Source organism: Macaca mulatta, chromosome 17, assembly GCF_049350105.2.
Source record: "Macaca mulatta isolate MMU2019108-1 chromosome 17, T2T-MMU8v2.0, whole genome shotgun sequence".
NCBI classification, from domain to species: Eukaryota; Metazoa; Chordata; class Mammalia; order Primates; family Cercopithecidae; genus Macaca; species Macaca mulatta.
The window spans coordinates 88,747,377-88,769,773 of NC_133422.1; the positions used below are offsets into that span (position 1 = coordinate 88,747,377).

Below are 22,397 nucleotides of genomic sequence, written 5' to 3' on the forward strand. Positions count from 1 at the left end.
AGCTTAATTTTCCGGAATTGTGTTAACACAGTTAAATGGATCAAAACCTATCAGCCAAAGAATATTTAATTAGTTTTTCTATGCCTACTGATCATGCAGCTGGGAGAAAGAACATAACAGATAAATGTATTGGCATAAGTTATTAGATTATCTCAATATTGACCTAGATTTATCTTAATTTATTCTAGAAATTAATCCACTTTTTCTTTGCCAGAACATTTCCTTATGACACATGAATTATCAATATATTAGAGAGATACACTTAAAGTAGAGATATAAAAGCAAAGGGAATTACAGCATTAAATGTTTGATTAAAATTAAATGTCAGGAATCCTGAATTATGTTGACAGTTCCATGTTTCAATGTATATTCAGAAGGTGAAAAAAAAATCTCACTGTCTTGAAATATGTAAAATGTTAAAATTTTAGCAAAAGATTTTTGCCTATAATTAGTGGCAGCCCTGAAGGGGGCACAAAGATCTCAAAAAAAGTTAGTAGAGTTTGACCCTAAGTTATCTCAGTTGAGTGGAAAATATCCTACTGAAGCCTGAAAAAGGGAAAGGGCCAATTACAAAGTACTTTAATTTCTCCGAAATGGCTTTTGCAAAGCACTAATGAAAAATCCTTTTCTATGGACATTTGATAGGATCCTGCTATTGTTCAGATTCAGACAGTTAAAATAAATCAAGAGTCACACAGTCATCTTGAAAGAGGCAAAAATTGACCAAGGAAAAGTGAATAATTCGCATCTAACTGTGAATGAAAATAGTCTGAAGGCACAGCTAACTAAGCCACGTGCTCCTTTTCCAGTGTCATGGTCAATAACAAGTCTCAGGTAGGAGCGTGGCGTGTGCTTTTTCCAATGTTGGCAACTCCAGTCAATAAAGTATAATTGGAACCTGCCAAGAAGGTAGTGTGTCAAAGGTGTAGTTAAGCAGAAACTTAGATGCTGAAGTGTTTGTGTAAAAATTGAGCACATAGTCTAATTATAAGTTTAAGAACTTTAAAAAGTTTGAACATTGTAAATCAGCCCTGTGAATGATGCACGCTGCTGGAACATGACAGCTGCATCAATAGAGCTCAGTCAGAATAGAGGAAAAAGTGTCAAAATCACAAGAGGTGCACTGCTCTTAGCAAATAATTAAAGGGAGGATTGAGAGAGATGGGCTGTGTGTCTTTGAGTGGGATAAGCAAAAAGGTTAAAATATCATTTTAATTTATCTCCTTAAAAGACACACAAGTGAAAAACAAGACCTTTTTTGTTAAGTCAATAAATAGGAGTTTGATTACCTTATGCTTGTTAGGCATTTTGATCTACCATCATACAGCCTACTATTTAAACTTTCTTGACACTCAAGAAAAGATTCTATGATATTACAAACAGAATGGAGGCAAGATACACAGTCCACTTTACTGTTGATTGGATAAGTAGAGTGTGGAGTAAAAGTTCAATCAGTTCTAATGACCATAGACATTTTGGTAATTATAATTGCCCCTCAATGTGACTCCAAATTCAGAGACTTCAAGAGGCTCACTGCATGCCTTTCTCTGGCAGTCTCACTTTTGAAATTGAAAAGAAGGTTAAATCTGCATATCTGAGCTCTGCCCTGCTCTGAGAACCAATTGATTTCTCTTGGTAGATGTGTCATTCAAAAACCATATTTTACTGCTAATAGTACATAATCAAAGATACAGAGAAATTAATGAACTAGTTTCTTAGTAGAATAAAATAAAGTATTGCTTAGGATCACCCTCATGCATGTAACTTAGCATTTCATTGGCAAAATTGCATTACTCATTCCAGTACTTCCATAGAGTAATCTCGATTTTCCTTAGCATCATTAGATTGAACCCTGGTCTATTGTGAATGCTGCTTTGGAGAGGAAATTTTTATCTATACCACAACTTAATTTGGCACGTATTCATGTAGAGAAAGCAAAAAGTAAGTTGTCTGCACATTTTTCTTTTATTTGCATCTTGATCCATTGCAGGAAATTAAAGAGATAATCACATGGTATACTAGACAGACAGTATCAAGGACCAACTTACTGGATGATACTTAACAATGTCTGAATGCTGTGATGTGACCAGCCAGTCACCACTCCAGTACAAGCCCTCCATCCCGTTTTGGGTTTTTTTGTGTGTTTGTTTGTTTGTTTGTTTGCATTTGTAACAGCTTAATAATTTATATGTCCCATTACGATTTTAGTGGAATGTTTTAAAGCCAAGGCATAATTCACTGCAAAGATAAACTTGAAAAAGCAAACAAACTTTCAAATAGTATGTTATGACCTAGACAAAACTGATTATCAACTAGTAATACTCATAATTAGCACATGCAACACAATGAGAAATTAAATCCTGTGCTATATACTCTTAAGTATTGTCAGACATGAGACATCCTTAAATGTTCTATCAATTGCATTCCTTTCTGCACATACACTATTTTAAACAAGAAAACAATTTTCTTTCCTCCAGATTCATGTTTACCAGTGCAAAACGGTGCAATCTCAGTAAAAATGGTTTATTACAATGTTATTTTAGAAAAGCTTAGTCCTCAAACTGTCAAAAATGTACTTAAAAAGTGTCCAAATCTTGAGAATGATCAACTTCAATGGCTTCCTCTGAATCCAACTTGGCTTCTCCATGTCCTTCCTGTGACTCATCAAGAGAGGCCAAGGCCTCATTTGTGTCACTTGCAAAAGTTTCCTGTGATGTGTCATCATCTTCTTGAAAATTTAGACTTTTAATAGCTTGTTTGATCTTTTTTCCCAACACTTGTGTTCTCCTCTTCCTAGCAGCTTTTTAATTTTCATATTCCTTTTGTTTTTCAATGTAGAAAATGTCCTTAATTTGTTCCTCGCTGATACTAGGAATGTTTTTCAAGAGATTCAGAAAAACTCCCCTTGGTGTTCTTCTTCGACTACCATTCATTATAAAGAGACCACCATTTTGTTCATCTTCAGCAGTTTTCCATCAGAAGTTCAATTGCCTTTTTGTTCCCAGTAATCCTCACTACTCGAGCTATCAGGTCTTTCTTTGGTTCCTGTAACCTGAATGAAATTTCATCAGCCACTTTCTCTTGAGAATCTTCCTCTGTGATCTCATATCGACCTTTATAGTTCATTTCTGGTCTGTTCCCCAGCCTGTCTTTGACAGGTCATTTCCTTTTGAGATGACCTTGCCCGTTTTCCTCTTCCTTTGATCCCATTTTTTTTGCCACCGTGCATATATTCATCTAGTTCCTTGTCTAGATCTTTTATATGTTTTTGAGATTCCCTCCTAAGTTTCTTAGCAAGCAAATAATCGCAGGTCTCGGATTGTCTGCTTCTGTCAATAGTGCCCTCCCTTCCCAAGATACCAAGTTCAGTGGCCACTGCGTCTTGATTCTGTTCCTGCAGCACAGCACCCCGTATGTTGTTAATCTTCTTTCCTCCAGCAACAGGTGGTTTCTGACTGCTCTGGCCAAACGGAAAAGGCTCTGGTTTGAGAGGAGGGTTAAAACATTTCTGTCGTTTGCGTTTCCAAAGACAGCTATCATCATCTGAATCAGAAAAACTCTCTTCACTTGAATCCACACTTTCAACAGCTCGATAATGTGATACATGGAGTTGCCGTCTTCTGGAAGGCCCTCATAGCACTGTGGCCACCTAGCACTTTCGCCAATTGCAGCGGCCTGTCGCTGGGTGCGACCGTCATGTCGGAATCCGAGTGGGAAAGCTGCCCATCTTCCATGTCGCCGACCTCCAACGCCATCTTCCCGCCGTGCCCCTCCATCCCATTTTCACGTCTGAAAATTCAAGGGCTGGATTGGCAAATTGACAAACAGCACTTGGAGCATATTGGAGAATGTAGATGTTTTAATTGGACTTAATTAATTCTTTTAAGATTAAAGAACACAAATCTCATAATGAAATGACTGGTTTTTAATGCTTTTTTCAAAATTATTTACTGTTTCCTTTTACTAGATTTATCAATAAAGAAAACTCAATGTTAAGTTTTCAATGAAAACTCTGTATGTACAGTTTGACTTATTACTATGTCACAATGTAAAATGCTAGGAAGGTTAAAATCAGACTTAAGATTTGTTACAATGCATTGCATGATGACCTGTAGCTCTTTAAATCTGAATAGACAGCCAGGCACAGTGGCTCATACCTGTAATCCCAGCATTTTGGGAGGCCAAGGCAGGCAGATCGCTTGAAGTCAGGAGTTTTAGACTATCCTGGCCAACATGATGAAACACTCTCTCTAGTAAAAATACAAAAATTAGCTGGGCGTGGTGGTGGGTACCTGAAATCCCAGCTACTTGGGAGGCTGAGGCAGGATAATTGCTTAAACCCCAGGGGGAGGGGGAGGGGGAGGTTGCAGTGAGCCAAGATTGCACCACTGCACTCCAGCCTGGGCAACAGAGAGAGACACCATCCCCCACCCCCCAAAACAATCTGAATAGACATCAGGTCCACATGGACTAATAACTCCTTGAGCCCAATTAGAAAGAAAGAATAAATTGAGATTTAAGGAGGTATGGGAAATGACATTGGAATTTCAACAACATGAAATTTATTTTTCTTAAGATTAATCTATATACATAATATATTCTTCCCCTCAGTTTTAGAAAGCCAATTTGTAGAACTACATCCCAGTTTGTTTGGATTTTATTATGTCAATTGATATCATAGTTTTCCAGGCCTCCATTGATAATCCCTGTAGAGAGTTCTGCAATAGTCTGCATGAAAAAGTAGCCTCTTTGAAATCCAGATATTTCTTGAATTCTAGACTCATTGTCCAGGCTGAGTACTTATTCAAGTCTTTTAGCCTCTCTCTTCTTTAAAAGGTATAACACAGGGTCCCTATATGCTGGCTCTTTCCAAGTTTGGAAACTTGCATGTAGTGACATTGTGTGAAGAAAAAACATATCAGAAGACATGAGCTGTTTCTTTAGTTGCACAACTACTGATCAGTCACATGACATCAACAAGCCACTTTAGTTGCTAGGGCTCAATTTTCTCATGCCTTGATTCTGTACTTTTTGCAGTGAGACTGTATTCTAAAGCGTTGCCCAAAATATGCCCCTGCAAAAATGAGCCCTAGAATATTAAACATGTTTATTGTTTTATTCCCATCCCGTTCCATCTGGCTTATCTCCTTCTGCCTCTTCTGATGCCATTTTCTCAAGGAAAACTGCATATTTTCTCAAGATATATCATTTTCTGAGGGCATGATTTATTTCTGATAAGTGTCTAAATTAGATCAGTTATTTTTTCAATAATCTTTAATACTCTCTGCTTTAAAAAAAGACTTATTATGCTGAGTACTTTGATTTAGAAATGCAAAAGATATTGAAACTCTTTCTTTCCTAAGGGTAAAAATGATATTAACCACCCACTTGTTTATGGGCTCTAGTTAATAGCCACAGTAAATGAACATGACAGATAGGAACAAATTTCAGTGTTTTGACATTTTTATATAGGCAAAGCTGGCATGTTAAGCCAGAATCCCCATTAAACTATTCCATGTCACGCACATACTCCTCAAAAACAAAAATGTATGTTTATTTGAGTATATTCAAATGATGCTTTTCCGTGGAAGGGCCATGTATGCAAAGTGACCCCCAAATCCTGAAGGAGCTGAGGAACCAAAGAAGGAGGCAGACAGATTCAGTTTGTCGATATTGGGTGATGTATTGAGGGAACTTAAAGACAGAACCCTGGCCTTGGATAGCAGCAAGACAGGCAGATCCCCACACTGCTGCTCCTCAGACCCAAGGCTTATACAGCTCCAGGAAAGCAGATGTGCTCTTCAGCAAGACAATTAAAGGCAACCTTCCAAAACAGGCAAGAATGTGGTATGTGTCATAGCCTGTACTTTGTATGACATCATCAAGGTTGCTTTGTTCTTACGTCAGTTGAAGTAAACGTTAATAAATTAAAAACCAGGAGGCAGTCATGAGGCTAATCAGACGTCAACATGGCAGATTAGCATTCAAAGTGGAGTCATTTTTGCCTTCACTGGTGCTGACATTGAAATGGGTCAAACTACCGAGTTTTATTCTAGGCACCACCAGTTACAAGTTGCATGACTTTGGACAAGGTATTTGGCCTTTCTCATTTCCTTTTCCAGAGATGAAATGGATCTCAAGGGGCATTTTAAGGAGTAGTTTCAAGTTTTAAAGGAGATTAAATATATTAAAGTTTTTCAAGAGCTGCAAAGTACTGTATAAAGAACTATTACTGTTTGTGTTTATGTCAGTAATTGGACTTATTTATTCTTTATGTTGGTATGAGAAATTTTCCTTCTCTTGTTTTCCATTTTCTGGGAAAAAAATAAAAATAAACAAAACACATTCCTTGAATCTTAGTTCCTTCCTTAGTCTCTGTGCTATTTCTCTGCATAACTTGCAAACTAATTTTTAAAGCAATAGACCTCAAATATTAATTTAAAATTCTCCAAAATGATCTCCTAAATCTTAGATCCAGTCACCTTCCTTCAAATTCCTGAAATCCATCTCATGTCATCTGATACGAGCAGTTATAACACTCTTGAAGTTCCTCCCCTGACTTTCATTAATCTGAAACTAAGTACTCAGATCACTCATTCATTCATTCATTCAAACACTCATCCAACCAGTGATTCAACACATATTTATTTATCCCTTACTGTGGTTAGGCACTGTTGGGAAGCACTAGAAATAAAGCAGTGAACAGTGAACACAGCAGGAGAAATCCCAGCCCTCATGGAGCTTATAGTCCCTGTGGGAGACAGACAGTAAACACATAGATATTGATAGATATTGCATGACTAGCGTTCTTGCATGCTGCCCATGGGTGACACACTGTTGCTGCTGCTAACCATGGACAACATCTGAATGGTAATACCAAGATAAGAGCCCTCAGGAATGCATCAAGTCTCACTGTCCCCTCTTCTTTCCTACTGCCCTAAAGTGAACATTATGTGTTGTTTGGTCTTTGTCATCCTTTTGCCCCTTTAAGTCTTTTTAGCAGTTTATTTTTTTAATTAAAAACAATTTCCATTGCTAGATTAAACCATTATGACCTATCAGTATGCTTATGTCCTCTGTTTGAGAAACTGGACTTCTAGTCCATTGTGAGTACTAGCTCTTTACACTGTGGTTTCATTCCTGATAAATGTTGCTAATAACTTATGTATAAGTTGTCTATCTTTTATTGTTTACAGGGACATTTCTTTTTTCTACAGGTGAATCTAACATGCATTTTTAAGGAAAAAATTCAGATAATATATGCATAAAAATCACTTAAAAATGAAAGAAAATTTATTGATAATACCATCCCCCCAAACAAAGCATCTATTTTTATTTTTCTGGACTCACTTTATGTATTTGTCAATATTCATTCCACAATCTCATAAATATTTTTTCTAGTCCTGGTAAATTATAACAGCATTCAATTTCTTGCTCCTGTGTTCTGCCTTCCACATTTTAACAGGAATTTTCTTCTCAAACGCAGCACATTTTCACATCTCTCACACATACTCACATGGTCACAATCATCCTGAAGCCTTCAATGACTCTGAACTTTGTAATTGCACAGAAAACATTGAGAATCTGTCTCTTCAGGAAGTAACCAAAATTAGAATTAGGGGCAGAGATCCAGTATAATCATCTTCATATTTTTTGTTTATGTCCTCCCTAAAATAAATTTGAAACTCTGTATACACTCCTCAACAAATTTTACGTTGTCTAAAATTTTTATCATAAGTTTAAATAGATGACGGTAATCCCAGCACTTTGGGAGGCTGAGGTGGGTGGATCACTTAGGTTGGGAGTTTGACACCAACCTAGCCAACATGACTGGTGAAACCCTGTCTCTATTAAAAATACAAAAATTAGCCGGGTGTGGTGGTGCACACCTGTAGTGCCAGGTACTCGGGAGGCTGAGGCAGGAGAATCGCCTGAACCCAGGAAGCAGAGGTTGCAGTGAGCCAAGATCATGCTGCTGAACTCCAGCCTGGGTGACAGAGCGAGACTAGGTCTCTAAATAAATGAATAAATAAATAGTTGCAAAGGATGCATTTGGTGCCACATTGTAAATATTGACAGTTAAGACAACATTACATTGCTCTTATAAACACTTTCAATGAACTAAATTTCTCTTCAATTTGCAATCCATTATTATCAATTTTAAAAGACATAAGCAAGTTCTTCTTTAACAGTTGTTTTCCTTTTTCCTGAACTTGTATTTCCATTATAGTTCCCCTACAGAAATTTATGTTAATATAATACAAATTTATGCTTTGAAAAATTTAATAACCACCCTATCATTTCTGCAAACAAACACGTGTATAATTAAATTAATTTTCTGTTTAATTTCCATGATTATAAGGCTCCAAGTGCTAAGATATTCCTTCAGATTGAGTTATCATTACAATTATTATTGATATTAAATGGATCAAAACTATGAAACTAAATTTTTTGATAATTAAAACTTAAGAGTAAAGTTTTGTTACGAATTCCTTCCTTAATGAAACCATAGGATTTTCCCCCTAATAGGTGAATAAATCTTTGGGTGAATATTACTTATGGACAGAGTCCTACTCCTTTTTGTGTGTATATGGTATGTATTGAAACACATTATTCAAGTAAATGGTTTGCTTGGAATAAAAGGAATATTGTTATAGGAAAGTCACTCAATTCATTGAACATCTTCCAAACTGTAAGTCAAAAATAATATAGTAGCAGACCTGCTTGCAAAGGATCTTGGGTATTAGAATAATTTGTTTCTCTCCATGCGTAATCATGTTTTGAATTGTTCCTAGCATCCCACTCCAATTTCTGTCCTCAGCTACTTAAATGCTGGCATTATGCACCATGTGACATTTAGGATAGGTAAGAATAATGTCCTTTTTGTGACTTGTAAGAAGTTGGCAGTGAAATAGATGACCTTGGCAGTGGGCTCAGTCTTAGATCAATTTTAGGAAATAATTCACCTAAGGTGTAGAAATTACCTCTGTACATGTGCCCCTAAGAAAAGCCTCCTGTGTCCTGCTTAAGGCCATGGCCCTAGATAATAGGAGAACAGAACTATATGTCTATATTTAAAAACTGGATAGTGGCCTGAGGTCTACCACCTGTGGGCAGAGAATGGAAATGGGACTCAGGAAGGCTCTCCAGAGAGTCATGTATGTTTAATGAAGTTTGATACAGAAGAAAGTACCATTTTTCCAGTACAGGTCTGCATGATCTTGCTGCTGAGGCTCGGCACATATTACTCAACTATTCATGACCAAAAGCCTAGGAATTCAGTTGGCATTGCCGTTGGAGTTGTTATTACATACTCTGACCAGAAATTTCAGAAAAAATAAAGCTCTATAGATTATAGTCTCCTCGATTCATTTTCCCTGTAGCACAGTAAACAGTGTTTGAATCATTTAAAATACCTTCAAAGCCTGCAAAAGCAAACCCAAATTGAATATGAAATAATCTATGCTTATTATGAGAGAAAATGTATTTTCTGTTAGTCAAGTACATTATGCTAACATGGCTCTCCTGATGAAGTCTGGGGAAAAAAATGTTGAAAAAGTAAATGCCAGTGAAAATCATAAACCCCTCATAAAACTTCCTTCAAAAAGGACTTGAAAATATTAATTTAATTGTTCCTCCTAAATGTGATAAGTATATTTAATATTCCTTTACTTTAGACAGACATTAACATCAGAAGGCCAAGGGTCATGAAAATGCTGACTAAAAGACTGTAAAATCCCATTTTTACTGTATTGAAGCTTTTCTCTATTAACAAAGTGGTATTCCTGTAGAAGGTGAATTAACTCTTTCAACTTGCAGGCGTTTAATTTAGTATCCTGAAAGACACACTTTATAATATGCAAAATGTTTAATTACCAAAGGACTCTACTTATGTGGGTGAGGGGATAATTCTTTTGGTGTTAGCACTTTTATGGCAATATGCAATAAACTCATTGATTTCGTTACTAGATTTCTATACCATCTGAACTATTTAACATTAGTGTCTGTGCACAGCAAATTTCTTGGGAATATCCATAAATTATATTTTTTAGTAATTATACTAATTACTTCATACATAAGGCAATGTAGGAAGTATCCTTAGAACTCAGTAAAATTATTCTTAATATTTTTATTTAAGCTTTGACCTAAAACTTAATCAGTGGCTTTATATAATTCTTTTTAGATACAGAAATCAATGGTGGATGATGTTCCTAGAATTTTCACTGTGAATTGAAATAAGTCTACTAGGATTTTTCATAGGAAAATGGGATCATGGATGATATATCCTTAACATGGTCTCATTGGCTACAGTAGAAATGGACAAGAGCACCATATCTGAAACACCTACAAATGATATTAAAGTTTTCTAAAATGTTTTTGTGCCAAATAAGTCATTGATAACATAAAATCACATCTATTGATACACTATCATGATATGCTAAAAAGCATTCTCATTTACCTTCAGAATTTTTTCCTTTTCACTAAAGGAGGAAAGCATCAGTGCCATGGAATTCAGGGGGGATTTTCAGGGAAAAATTTTAGCGAAGTTGGAGGGGATGTCAGGAAAAATTTAGTCACTTTTTATATTTTATCATTCTTTTAAGTAATTACTGTAAGTAACACTGCTTTCCTATATATCAAATGGTTTATAATTTACAAATGAGACTGGTGTCATCCTTCAAAGTAAACCCCTTCCAAAACTAAAAATTTATTCAAGCAACCATGCATTATTTGGGGAAACTATATTTTATGTTGCCTTGACACAAGAAAATTAGGAACATTATTTTTGTATCAACCTGCTACAAATTGCCCCCCTGATTTATTTTAAGAAAATGTGCTTTTGTTGGTATATTCTCCCCTCCCTCACCCATCCCCAGAACTCTTGGAATACTGAAAATACTGAAAGGCACCACATGCCCAGTAATCCTACGTAAACTTTTATTATGTTGTTCTTGGAATATGTTTACCTAAGATAAAAATAAAGACACGTTAAATCAGTCAAGTCCAAGGATACTGAATTCCTCCATGTTCCCAATATTCCACTTTGAGTTTCTTTCCCTGTTCTCCTGGCATTTGCAGCAGTGGGAATTCCCTATGGTGTCCTTCCCACTAGCCTGTTATTCGTGAAATCAGTTCTGCACTAGCTCTGTTTTACAGCCATTCATTCAAACAAATTCTCACCTGTTATTCTTCTGCTGTGAATCTTGCTCCCTGGTAACTTTGAAATCCACTATTCATATTCATTATAGCACCTCAAGCAGTGCCAGCACATGATGATAAACATTAAATATTTTTTGAATGAACTTGAAATAAATTCAGTCATAGCCATCTATTCCATTAAAACTGGAAAAAAGGCAATAAAAACATTTTTTCTTGATGCAGTGCTGTCTCTTTTCCCCTCTCAAAGACCACTGTCTTACTTCTCTTTGTCCTTTAAATTTATTATTTTCGAAGGGTAGAGATACCACTGGCCTCTCGAGAAGGATCTCTACCCAGTCAGATTCTTCATGCCCGTGGAAGTTTCCAAGTAATGTTCCCTTCTTTGCTAATGACAGTCCATGGCTTAATTGTCAGCCAACTGATTAGAGCATTACCAAACTAGTGTATAATCTCCCCTAAACTGATATTTCTTATTTTTTTTTCTCCTTCTTTGAGGCTTTTCAGAAAAGGTCCATGCTGGTACTTTACAGAGTGAAGTTGAGAGTGGGCATTATTCATGGAATCCCACTGTTGCTTTGAGCCAGGAAGACTTTCTCATAGAGCTCATCAGGAATTAGAATCACTGATGTGAATCCATATGTGTGCTAACAACTAGGTGGTCTATAAACTAGATAGCATTAATGTAACTGGCAGGAAGCCATCATTGTGCATAGAGTGGCGATTGATTAATCGATCGATCAATCAATAAACAATACTAGCACAAATTTGATATTTATGTTTTGTACATCCAGAATTACCAAAGCACCACAATATGTTGTGTCTGTCCATGATCCTGTGTGTATAGGACATATTTTAACATTATTCACCTGTTACCATATGCCAGCTACTTATAGTAGGTGTTTAAAGCTGTACATGTTCCTGAGAGAGTGATTGATTTGGTTTTATATTCTTGAAAATGGCACATCCCTGTACTTTAAAGGCAGATTGTGTGTATTTCAAAGCAGTTCCATTATAAGTATGTAAATATTCCTGTACAGAGGCTAGAAATTCATAGCTTTTACCAAAGTGGATTCTCACTTCAGTGACTCATATTTAAACTCACTGCTAAAATGTTTCTTCTAAATGAAGTAATATTTAAGCTATAATTTCTAGCTGAGGAAGACAACTATTTCCTGATGAGACACTTAGGGATCTTGTTTTACATTCTGCGTGCACATACTGAAAATTCACATTTGAGTAAAGTTCGGAATGTCAAGCGCACTGCCCAAATAAAAGGCAAATCCTCATAATGGTACAGCAAGGTAAAATTTAAATGATGTGTTCGACTGGGTAAACACATTAGAAAGCTGTCTGAAATATGTATTTAACTAGTAGAAAGAGCTATTGTATTCTAATGAATGAAAAATATCCATTCTTGTGTGTGCATTTGTGTGTGTGTATATATATATATATATGTCTGTGTATACTTTAAATGCTAAATTTTGAAATATTCCAGTCTTTCAAATGATTGATAACATACATTTACTAACTTCTATGGCAGTTTTATTTACGTGTTTTTGTTTTTTGCTTTTTTTTTTTTTTTTTTTTTCTGAGATGGAGTTTTGCTCTTGTTGCCCAGGCTGGAGTGCTATGGCACCATCTCAGCTCACCACAACCTCCACCTCCCGGGTTCAGGCGATTATCCTGCCTCAGCCTCCCGAGTAGCTGGGATTACAGGCATGTGCCACCACGCCTGGCTAATTTTGTATTTGTAGTGGAGACGGGGTTTCTCCATGTTGGTCAGGCTGGTCTCGAATGCCTGACCTCAGGTGATCTGCCCAGCTTGGCCTCCCAAAGTGCTGGGATTACAGGCATGAGCCACTGCACCTGGCCTTATGTTTTCAGGAATGAAATTAAATGTAGAAACTGAATCTATGTGGCACTGAATTTGAAATATACACTGACAAGTACTAACATAGGACTGGCAGGAACAGACACAGACCTTAAATAACCTTATTTCCTATGTCCTGCTTTTGTTGTGTAAGTGTTCCACAGCATTGATGTTACTTAAACTTGGCTTTAGAAATTCTGCAGTTATAGTTATTAGATATGCAAATTATGTCTATTCCTTTTACCCCAGACTCAGAAAGTTCTGTCATTTTATGGCTTGCAAATGCTTCATAAGCCTCATGCTTTTCTGGGGAGGTTCCTAGTTAATAAGTAAATTAAATTTTTAAAAATAGGCTGAATATTTTATCACAGTGGCATTATAAACATTTGTCATCCATGTAGGGAACATTTTTCCTTCAGGCTCTGATTTGCAATTCATAATTATTTCCTGTCTTATCCTTGTTCTCTCTCAATGATACAAGATGGAGAAAAGATAGTTTTAGAGTATACACATTTTAATCAATATTCAAATGCAATTAGAAGGCCCCAAGGTTTTCTGTGTGTATGCATGGAAATTCATCTCCACCAATCACCATTAGCAACAGTTGAAATAATAGGTGACTTCTCAAGAGAGAAGGTATGAAAATATCATTCAGGTCATGCACGTTGAGCTAATTTTGGCATCATGTAATTCAGGGTTGATATTATTTAGATAGTTTCTTTTTTGGTATAACTACATGGGTAAATACAGCCTCTAGTTAGTGTTAAAGAATTGTGTCTTTAGCTCTGAAATCCCTTCACACTCAAATATGGCAGTAGGAATTCATTTGCTGGAGGAACTGTTCTTTCTCTTTTTAAACAGCTTTATCAAGATACATTTTATGTAACAAAAGTTCACCCGCCGGGCGCGGTGGCTCAAGCCTGTAATCCCAGCACTTTGGGAGGCCGAGACGGGCGGATCACGAGGTCAGGAGATCGAGACCATCCTGGCTAACACGGTGAAACACCGTCTCTACTAAAAAATACAAAATACTAGCCAGGCGAGGTGGCGGGCGCCTGTAGTCCAAGCTACTCGGGAGGCTGAGGCAGGAGAATGGCGTTAACCCGGGAGGCGGAGCTTGCAGTGAGCTGAGATCTGGCCACTGCACTCCAGCCTGGGCGACAGAGGGAGACTCCATCTCAAAAAAAAAAAAAAGTTCACCCATTTGTAGAGGCCAAGTTTTTAGTATATTTACAGTGTTAGCAAGCACCACTGTTCCCATAATCTAATTATGGAACATTTTTGTCACACAAAAAGAAAACTTAGGCCCATCAGCAGTCATTCTTCAGCCTCCACAACTGCTTCCATCACTCCCTTGCCCTGTGCGCTGACAACTGCTAACCTACTTTTTGTCTCTATGGATTTGCCTATTCTGGGCATTTTATATAAATGGAATCATACAATATGTGTTCTGTGAGTGGCTTCTGTCATTTAGCATGATGTTTTCAAAGTTCATCCATGATGCAGTATGTATCAGAATTTTATTCCTTTTAATTGGTGAATAATATTTTGCTATATAGATATACCACATTCTGTTTAATCATTCATCAGCTGGGGAATTTTTGGATTATTTCCAGTTTGGAGGTACTATGAAGGATGCTATAAACATTTGTGTAAAACGTTTTGGGTGGTGTATATTTTCATTTCTCTTGAGTATGTAACTAAAAGTAGAATTGCTGGATCACATGGTAGTTTTATGTTTAATCTTTTGAGGAACTACTAAACTGTTTTTCCAACGTGGCTGTACTGTTATACATCCCCATTAGCAATATATAAATGTTTCCATGTCTTCACATGTACACCCACACTGGTTATTATCTTTTTTATTATTGCCATCTTAATGGTACGAAGCAGTATCATATTTTGATTTGCATTTCCCTAATAACTAATGATGTTAAGCATGTTTTGTTGAGTCTGTTAACAGTTTGCATATCTTCTTTGGAAAAATGTCTACTCAAGTCTTTTGCCTGTTCTTTAATGGGGTTGTTTGTCTTTTTGTTGTGGGGTTGTGTATATGCTGGATACTAGACTCTTATCAGATATATGATTTACAAATATATTCTCCCATCTGTTGGTTATCATTTTACTTTCCTGACAGTGTCCTTTGATACAGAAAAGTTTTCATTTTTATGTGTTTTTATGAAGTCCTATTTATTTATTCTTTGGGTGTCATACTAAGAATTCATTTTTAAATACAAGATCATCAAGATTTACCCCATATGTTTCTTTCATTTGCTCTTACATTTAGGTCATAGATTCATTTAGAGTTAGTTTTTGTAGATGGTATGAGGTAGGGTAGGATCCAACTGCATTTTTTTGCATGCAGGTATCCAGTTGACCCAATATGAGTTGGTGAGGGTATTATCCTTTCCTCATTGAATGGTCTTTGCATGCTTGTTGAAAATCAATTGACCATAAATGTGTGGGTTCATTTCTGGTGTCTTAGTTCTGTTTCACTGATCTGTATGTCTGTTCTTACACCAGTACCACTGTGTCATTGTTGCTATTTCACAAAAATGCATAATGCTCTTACATTTTTTTGACAGTACATTATTGTTAACTGTCTGCACATTGTCATGCAGCACTTCTCTAGAATATTTCCATCTTGCATGACTGAAACTCTATATCCATTGAATAGCAACTCCCATTTTCTTCTCCCCCTATCCTGTTAACCATCATTCTGCTCTCTGCTTCCATATGTTTGTCTACTCTAGATACCTCATATAAGTAGAATCATGCAGTATCTGTCCTTTTGTGACTGGCTTATTTTACATAGCATAATGCCCTCAAGGTTCATTCATGATGTAGCATATGATAGAATTTCTTTTTTAAAGCCAAATAATATTCCATTTATTATAAACCATATTTTTTCTCATTCATTCATTGATGGACATTTAAGTTGTTTGTACCTCTTAGCTATTGTGAATAATGTTTCAGTGAATGAGAATCTAATGCCTCCACTTATCTGACAGGAGACGGAGCTCACACAGTAAAAATTGAAGCGTTGTTTTCCATGTTCTCTCTTTGAGAGCCTGTTTTCAATTTTTGGGGATAAATACCCAGAAGTGGCATTGCTAGGTAGTACTACATATTAGTTACTTTAGTTTTGGAGTACATTTGAAATCAGGAAATGTGAGTCTTCCAACTTAGCTCTTCTTTTTCAAGATTGTTTGTTTGGGCATTTGCAATTTTACGTGAACTTGAGGGAAAGCTGTTAGAATTTTGACAGAGATTGCAATGAATCTATAAATTGCTTTAAGTAATATTGCTGTTTTTAACAAAATGCGTCTTCTAGTCCATAAACATGGGTTGCCTTTCCATTGAATTAGGTCATTTATAATTTCCTTCATCAATGTTCTGTAGTTTTCCATGTAAAATTCTATCATTTCTTAGTTGATTTATTCCTAGGTATTTTTAAGATGCTAATGAAACCTTTCTTAATTTTTTTTTTTTTTTTGAGATGGAGTTTCACTCTTTTTGCCCAAGCAGGAGTGCAATGGTGCTATCTCAGCTTACTGCAACCTCCGCCTCTTGGGTTCAAACGATTGTCCTCCCTCAACCTCCTGAGTACCTGGGATTGCAGGCTCCCGCCACCACGCCCAGCTAATGTTTGTATTTTTAGTAGAGACGGGGTTTCACCATGTTGGCCAGGCTGGTCTCAAACTCCTGACCTCGTGATCCACCTGCCTCGGCTTCCCAAAGTGCTGGAATTACAGGCGTAAGCCACTGTGCCTGGCCAGTTTTCTTAATTTTCTTTTCACATTGTTCATTGCTACTGTATAGAAAGCCAACACATTTTTGTGTGGTTAATCTTGTACCCTGTAACTTTGCTGGATTTATTTATTAGCTCCAGCAGGTTTTTTTGTGGATTCTTTGGGATTTCCTATATATACTGTATTAGTCCATTTTTATACTGCCATGAGGTAGTATGACTGGGTAATTTATAAAGGAAAGAGGTTTAATGGACTCACAGTTCCACTTGGCTGAGGAGGCCTCACAATCATAGCAGAAGGCAGAGGAGAAGCAAAGGTGCATCTTACATGGTGGCAGGCAAGAGAGCTTGTTCAGGGAACTCCCACTTATAAAACCATCCGATCTTGTGAGATTTATTCACTACCACGAGAACAGTATGGGGAAAATCATCCCCATGATTCAAAATTATCTCCTAGGCCCGCCCCTGATATGTGGGGAGTTTTACAATTCAAGGTGAGATTTGGGTAGGGACATAGCCAAACCATATGTTATAGGATCACGTAATCTGTGAGTAGAGACAGTTTTTATAGTTTTTATTGTTGTTGTTGTTGTTTTGTTTTTGTTTTTTGAGACAGTCTCACCCTGTCACCCAGGCTGGAGTCCAGTGGCATGACCTTGGCTCACTGTAACCTGTGCCTCCCTGGTTCAAGCAATTCTCTACCTCAGCCTCCCGAGTAGCTGGGATTACAGGCGCCCACCACCATGCCTGGCACATTTTTGTGTTTTTAGTAGAGACAGGGTTTCACCATCTTGGCTAGGCTGCTCTTGAACTCCCAACCTCGTGATCCACCCGCCTAGGCCTCCCAAAGTGAAGTAGAGATAGTTGTAAGCCTTTCTCTTGAGTTTAGATACTTATTTTTCTTGCTGAATGACTCTGGCTATAATTTTGAATACAACGTTAAATAGCAGTGATGAAAGCAAGCTTCCTTGTCCTTATCTTAGAGAGAACTCTTTCAGTCTTATATCATTGAATATGATGTTAGCTGTGAGATTTCATAAATGCACATTATCATGTTTAGAGAATTCTATTCCTACTTTTCTGTATATTGTTATCATAAAAGTGTGGTGGATTTCATTAAATTTCTTTTCTGTATAATTCAGATGATTGTGTGTATTTTTCCTTCATTCTATTACTAGGCACGTATTATATTGACAGAGTTTCTTATGTTGAATCACCCTTAACTTTCTGGGAGAAATCTCAGTGGTTAGTGTGTCCTATAATCCTTTTTTTTTTTTTTTTTTTTTTTTTTTTTTTTTTTGAGATGAAGTCTCACTCTGTTACCCAGGCTGCAGTGCAGTGGCATGATCTCGGCTCACTGCAACCTCCGCCTCCGAGGTTCAAGCAATTCTCCTGCCTCAGCCTCCCGAGTACTATACCTACAGGCACGTGCCATCACACTGGCTAACTTTTTTTAAATTTTTATTAGAGATGAGGTTTCACCATGTTGGCCAGGCTGGTCTCGAACTCCTGACCTCAGGTAATCCTCCTGCCTCGGTCTCCCAAAATGCTGGGATTATAGGCATGAGCCACTGCACCAGGCTATATAATCCTTTTAATATGCTCTTGGATTCGCTTTGATGGTGTTTTTTTAAAGACTTTTTTATCAACATATATAAGGGGTATTGGTCTATAGCAGGAGTCCCCAACCCCCAGGCCATGGACTTTGTCTGGCTTTGGTATCAGGTAATGCCAGCCTGTCAGAATGAGTTAGGAAGTATTACCTCATCTTCTGTTTTTTGGAAGAATTTAAGAAGGATTTTTCTTCCTTCTTCTTTAATGTTTGGTGGAATTTACAAGTCAAGCCATCTGGTCCAGAGTTTTTCTTTGTTCGGAGGTGTTTTATTACTGACTCCATGTCTTTACTTGTTATAGGTCTATTCATGTTTTTTTATTTCTTCATGATTCAATCTTGGTAGGGTATATGTTTCCAGGGATTTTTTGTATCAAAGTTGTATAATTTGTGGGTGTATATATTATATGACCACAAACTGGGTGGCTGAAAACAACAGAAATTATTTCATAGTTCAGGAGTTTAGAAGTCTGAAATCAGGTTGTCAGAAGCCAAGAAGTCAGAACTCAGGTTGTCAGGTGGTTCTTTCTGGATGCTTGGAGGGAAACACCATCCCATGCCTCTCTCCCAGCTTCTGCTGGGTGGTTGCCAGTAATCCTTCTTATTCTTTGCTTATCAATGCATTGCTCCAGTCACTGCCTCAATCTTCATATCACCTTCTTCTTTGTGTCTCTGGGTGTCCTTTTCTGTCTCTTACAGGGACACTTTCGCTGGATTTAGGGCTTTTCCGAATCAAGTGTGATCTTATCTAGATCCTTACTTTATTTACATTGGCAAAGACCCTATTTCCAAATAAAGTCTCATTTGTAAGCTCTGGATGGACATGCATTTTGTCAGGATGCTATTTAACCTACCACAGTATACAGCTGTTCATAGCATTTTTATATAATCATCTTTGTCTCTGTAAGATTGAGAGTAGAGTAATGTTCCTTCTTTCATTCCTGATTTTAGTTACTTTTTCTTTTCTCTCTTTGATAGTCAGCCTAACTAAAAATTGCTCAATTTTGTTGATCTTTTCAAAGAACCAGTTGTTGGTTCCATTGACTTTCTCTGGTGTTTCTCTATTTGCTTTTTTGTTTATCTCCACTCTAATTTTTACTATTTCTTTTCTTCTGCTAGCTTTGGGCTTAGTTTTCTCCTTTTTTTTTTTTCTCATTCCTTAAGGTATAAAGTGAGGTTATTGATTTGAAATCTTTCTCCTCTTTTAATGTAGGCATTTATGGCTATAAGTTTTGGCATGTTGTGTTTTCATTTTCATTCATCTAAGTATTTTCTGTTTTCCCTAGTGATTTATTCCTTAGCCCATTGTTTGTATGAAAGGTATGTGGTTTAATTTTCACATCCTCGTGAATTTTTCATTTTTCCCTCAAATATTGATTTCTAGCTTCATTCCATTGTGGTCAGAGAATATACTTTGTATGATTGCAATCTTTTCAAATTTAAGACTTGAAAATTAGCAATGCTTTTTTGACTGAAATTTATCAGTCTCTTTCTTGACTAAGCACTCTTCTGGTTGCTGTATGTGTTTATTAGATTCCGGTGTTCTGAAAAGTTGATTCTGTCGTGTCATTTTTTTGCTAATTTTGCTGTTTTCTTCAGTGGCGGGACTAATTCTTGGCACTGTGTCTGCTGCTTGTGTGACATCACTCATCTTCTATGCTTATCTTACAGACATCTGTTACATGCCGTCCTTCAGGAGCCCTCCCTGTCTACTCTGGCTTCTCAGTTCTGAGCTAATTTTCCTTTTATGAGTTCCCTTTACATTGCGTTTCCCCAAGATGATAATTATTTCCCTGAAACGAATGAACATTAACATATTCTGGGCATCCCAATAATGGCACAAGATTTCTTCCTTCATCCCAGCAAATGGATGAATGAAAGTTGCACAAATGAATAAAGATGAAATAAATTTAATTTCCCATGAACTTACTACAAAACCTATTTATGGGTTACTATTAAAGAATTATAATCAAAAATAACACAAAAGATACTTTACATGTAATTTAATCATTCTTTAGGATCTGGTGATATAATAAGATTATGAACGGCTGGGCGCAGTGGCTCAAGCCTGTAATCCCAGCACTTTGGGAGGCCGAGACGGGCGGATCACGAGGTCAGGAGATGGAGACCATCCTGGCTAACACGGTGAAACACCGTCTCTACTAAAAAATACAAAAAAACTAGCCGGGTGAGGTGGTGGGTGCCTGTAGTCCCAGCTACTCAGGAGGCTGAGGCAGGAGAATGGCGTAAACCCGAGAGGCGGAGCTTGCAGTGAGCTGAGATCCGGCCACTGCACCCCAGCCTGGGCGACAGAGCGAGACTCCGTCTCAAAAAAAAAAAAAAAAAAAAAAAAAAGATTATGAGTAAAATCAAAAGATCATAATCACAAGAGTCATCTGAAATGACATATTATGACTCATTATGACTGTTATGAGTCATCATTTAATATGACTGTACATCAGAAACTGTGGAAGAAGGCATCAACTCTTGCCCAAAAGGACATTTGGAATTTATTCTAGCTGAATGTTTTACTTACATTAATTTATTTATCTTCTGAGTGCAGAAGATAGATATGTTTATTTTATTATTTTGGTTATATGATTTTCATAGAAACCTCACCTACTAGGTGTATGTTCATTGTGTATATATGTGGACTTTTAACTTTCACATATTGTCTTGCTTATTTAATATTTTAAGGAACAGTCACATGTTACATTGGCTACTGTTAGGAATAGCTAATATAAGCAAGAATGCTGGTCCAGATATAGAAATCTTCAGTGTATTAGAGACCTGAAATGAAATGTTATTACATGGCTAAGAACATGCTATACCTCAAATCCCATTTAGAAAACATAAGAATTACTTGCTGTAACATTTTGACATACATGGCTAGCCAGGTAGATAAGTCTTTGTCCTACCTGACAATACAGCTTTATTAAGGGTTCTTTTTATATTCCTTGTTATGTTTCAATGTGTTGCACTTTAACCTTAAAAAATAAAAGAATCAGTGAGTTTCCAGACTAAGAACTCAATGATTTTTGTTATTTTATTTACTTTTTGTTTATTTTACAAGGATCCTTGGTTATAAATTTTACTATATTTTCAAAACTAGTAAACTATAATATCAATTACAAAATAATATTGTATGTCAATCATTATACACAAACAGAAATCTTAAAAAGGACTAAATCCAAGATGCCATTAATTCATATCAAAATCTTACTTAGTTGGCTCACAGGCTTTTGTCTGTGTTTTCATGAGTGAGAAAATAAAATTGGAACGATTGACAATTTTCTTTTTTCCCAACTAATATTTTAAATTCTTGACAAAAGATTATTTTTAAAATAACTTTTATTGTTTATATTTAAGGTATACATCATGATGTTTAATATATGTGGACGTAGTAAAATTGTTACTGTAGTGGAACAAATTAATATACCCATCATCTTACATAGTCAACTGTTCCCTCTCAGAGAGCAGCTGTAACCTTTTTCTTTAGCAAAAGTCCTGAATACAATACACACTAGTGTTAACTATAGTCTTCATTTTGTACATTAGATCTTTCCAATTGTTCATCCTACATAATTGCTACTTTTCATCCTTGACTTATATTTCCCCATTTCCTGCCCCAATCCTAACCCTTGTAACCACCTCTTATTTTATTCTCTATCTCTATGTAATTGACCCTTTTTTCCCCCAGACGCCACATATATTTGAAATCATGCGGTATTTTTTTTTCTGTGTCTGGCTTTTTTCACTTAGGATAATGTCCTACATGCCCATTCATGTTGTGGCAGATGGCAGAAACTCCTTTTTATAAGACTAAATAATATTTTATTGTGCATATATACCAGCTTCTTTATCCATTCTTCCCATGATGCACACCTATGTTATTTTCATAATCTTGGCTATTGTGAATAAAGCTGCAATAAACATGGAAGTGCAGATATCTTTACAAGGTGGTGATTTCATTTCCTTTGGGTATATATAACCAGAAAAGGGAT

General features: G+C 36.6%; 1 protein-coding gene and 1 pseudogene across 3 annotated transcripts in view; one reads left to right on the plus strand and one right to left on the minus strand.

The window, feature by feature from the left end:
• GPC6 (glypican 6) overlaps positions 1 to 22,397 on the plus strand; it is a 1,173,136-nt gene that overhangs the window by 772,055 nt on the left and 378,684 nt on the right. The window lies entirely within an intron of this gene.
• LOC694321 (phosphorylated adapter RNA export protein pseudogene) lies at positions 755 to 3,821 on the minus strand (annotated as a pseudogene). Its single transcript, XR_013407927.1, has one exon. The product of XR_013407927.1 is annotated as a phosphorylated adapter RNA export protein pseudogene (transcript).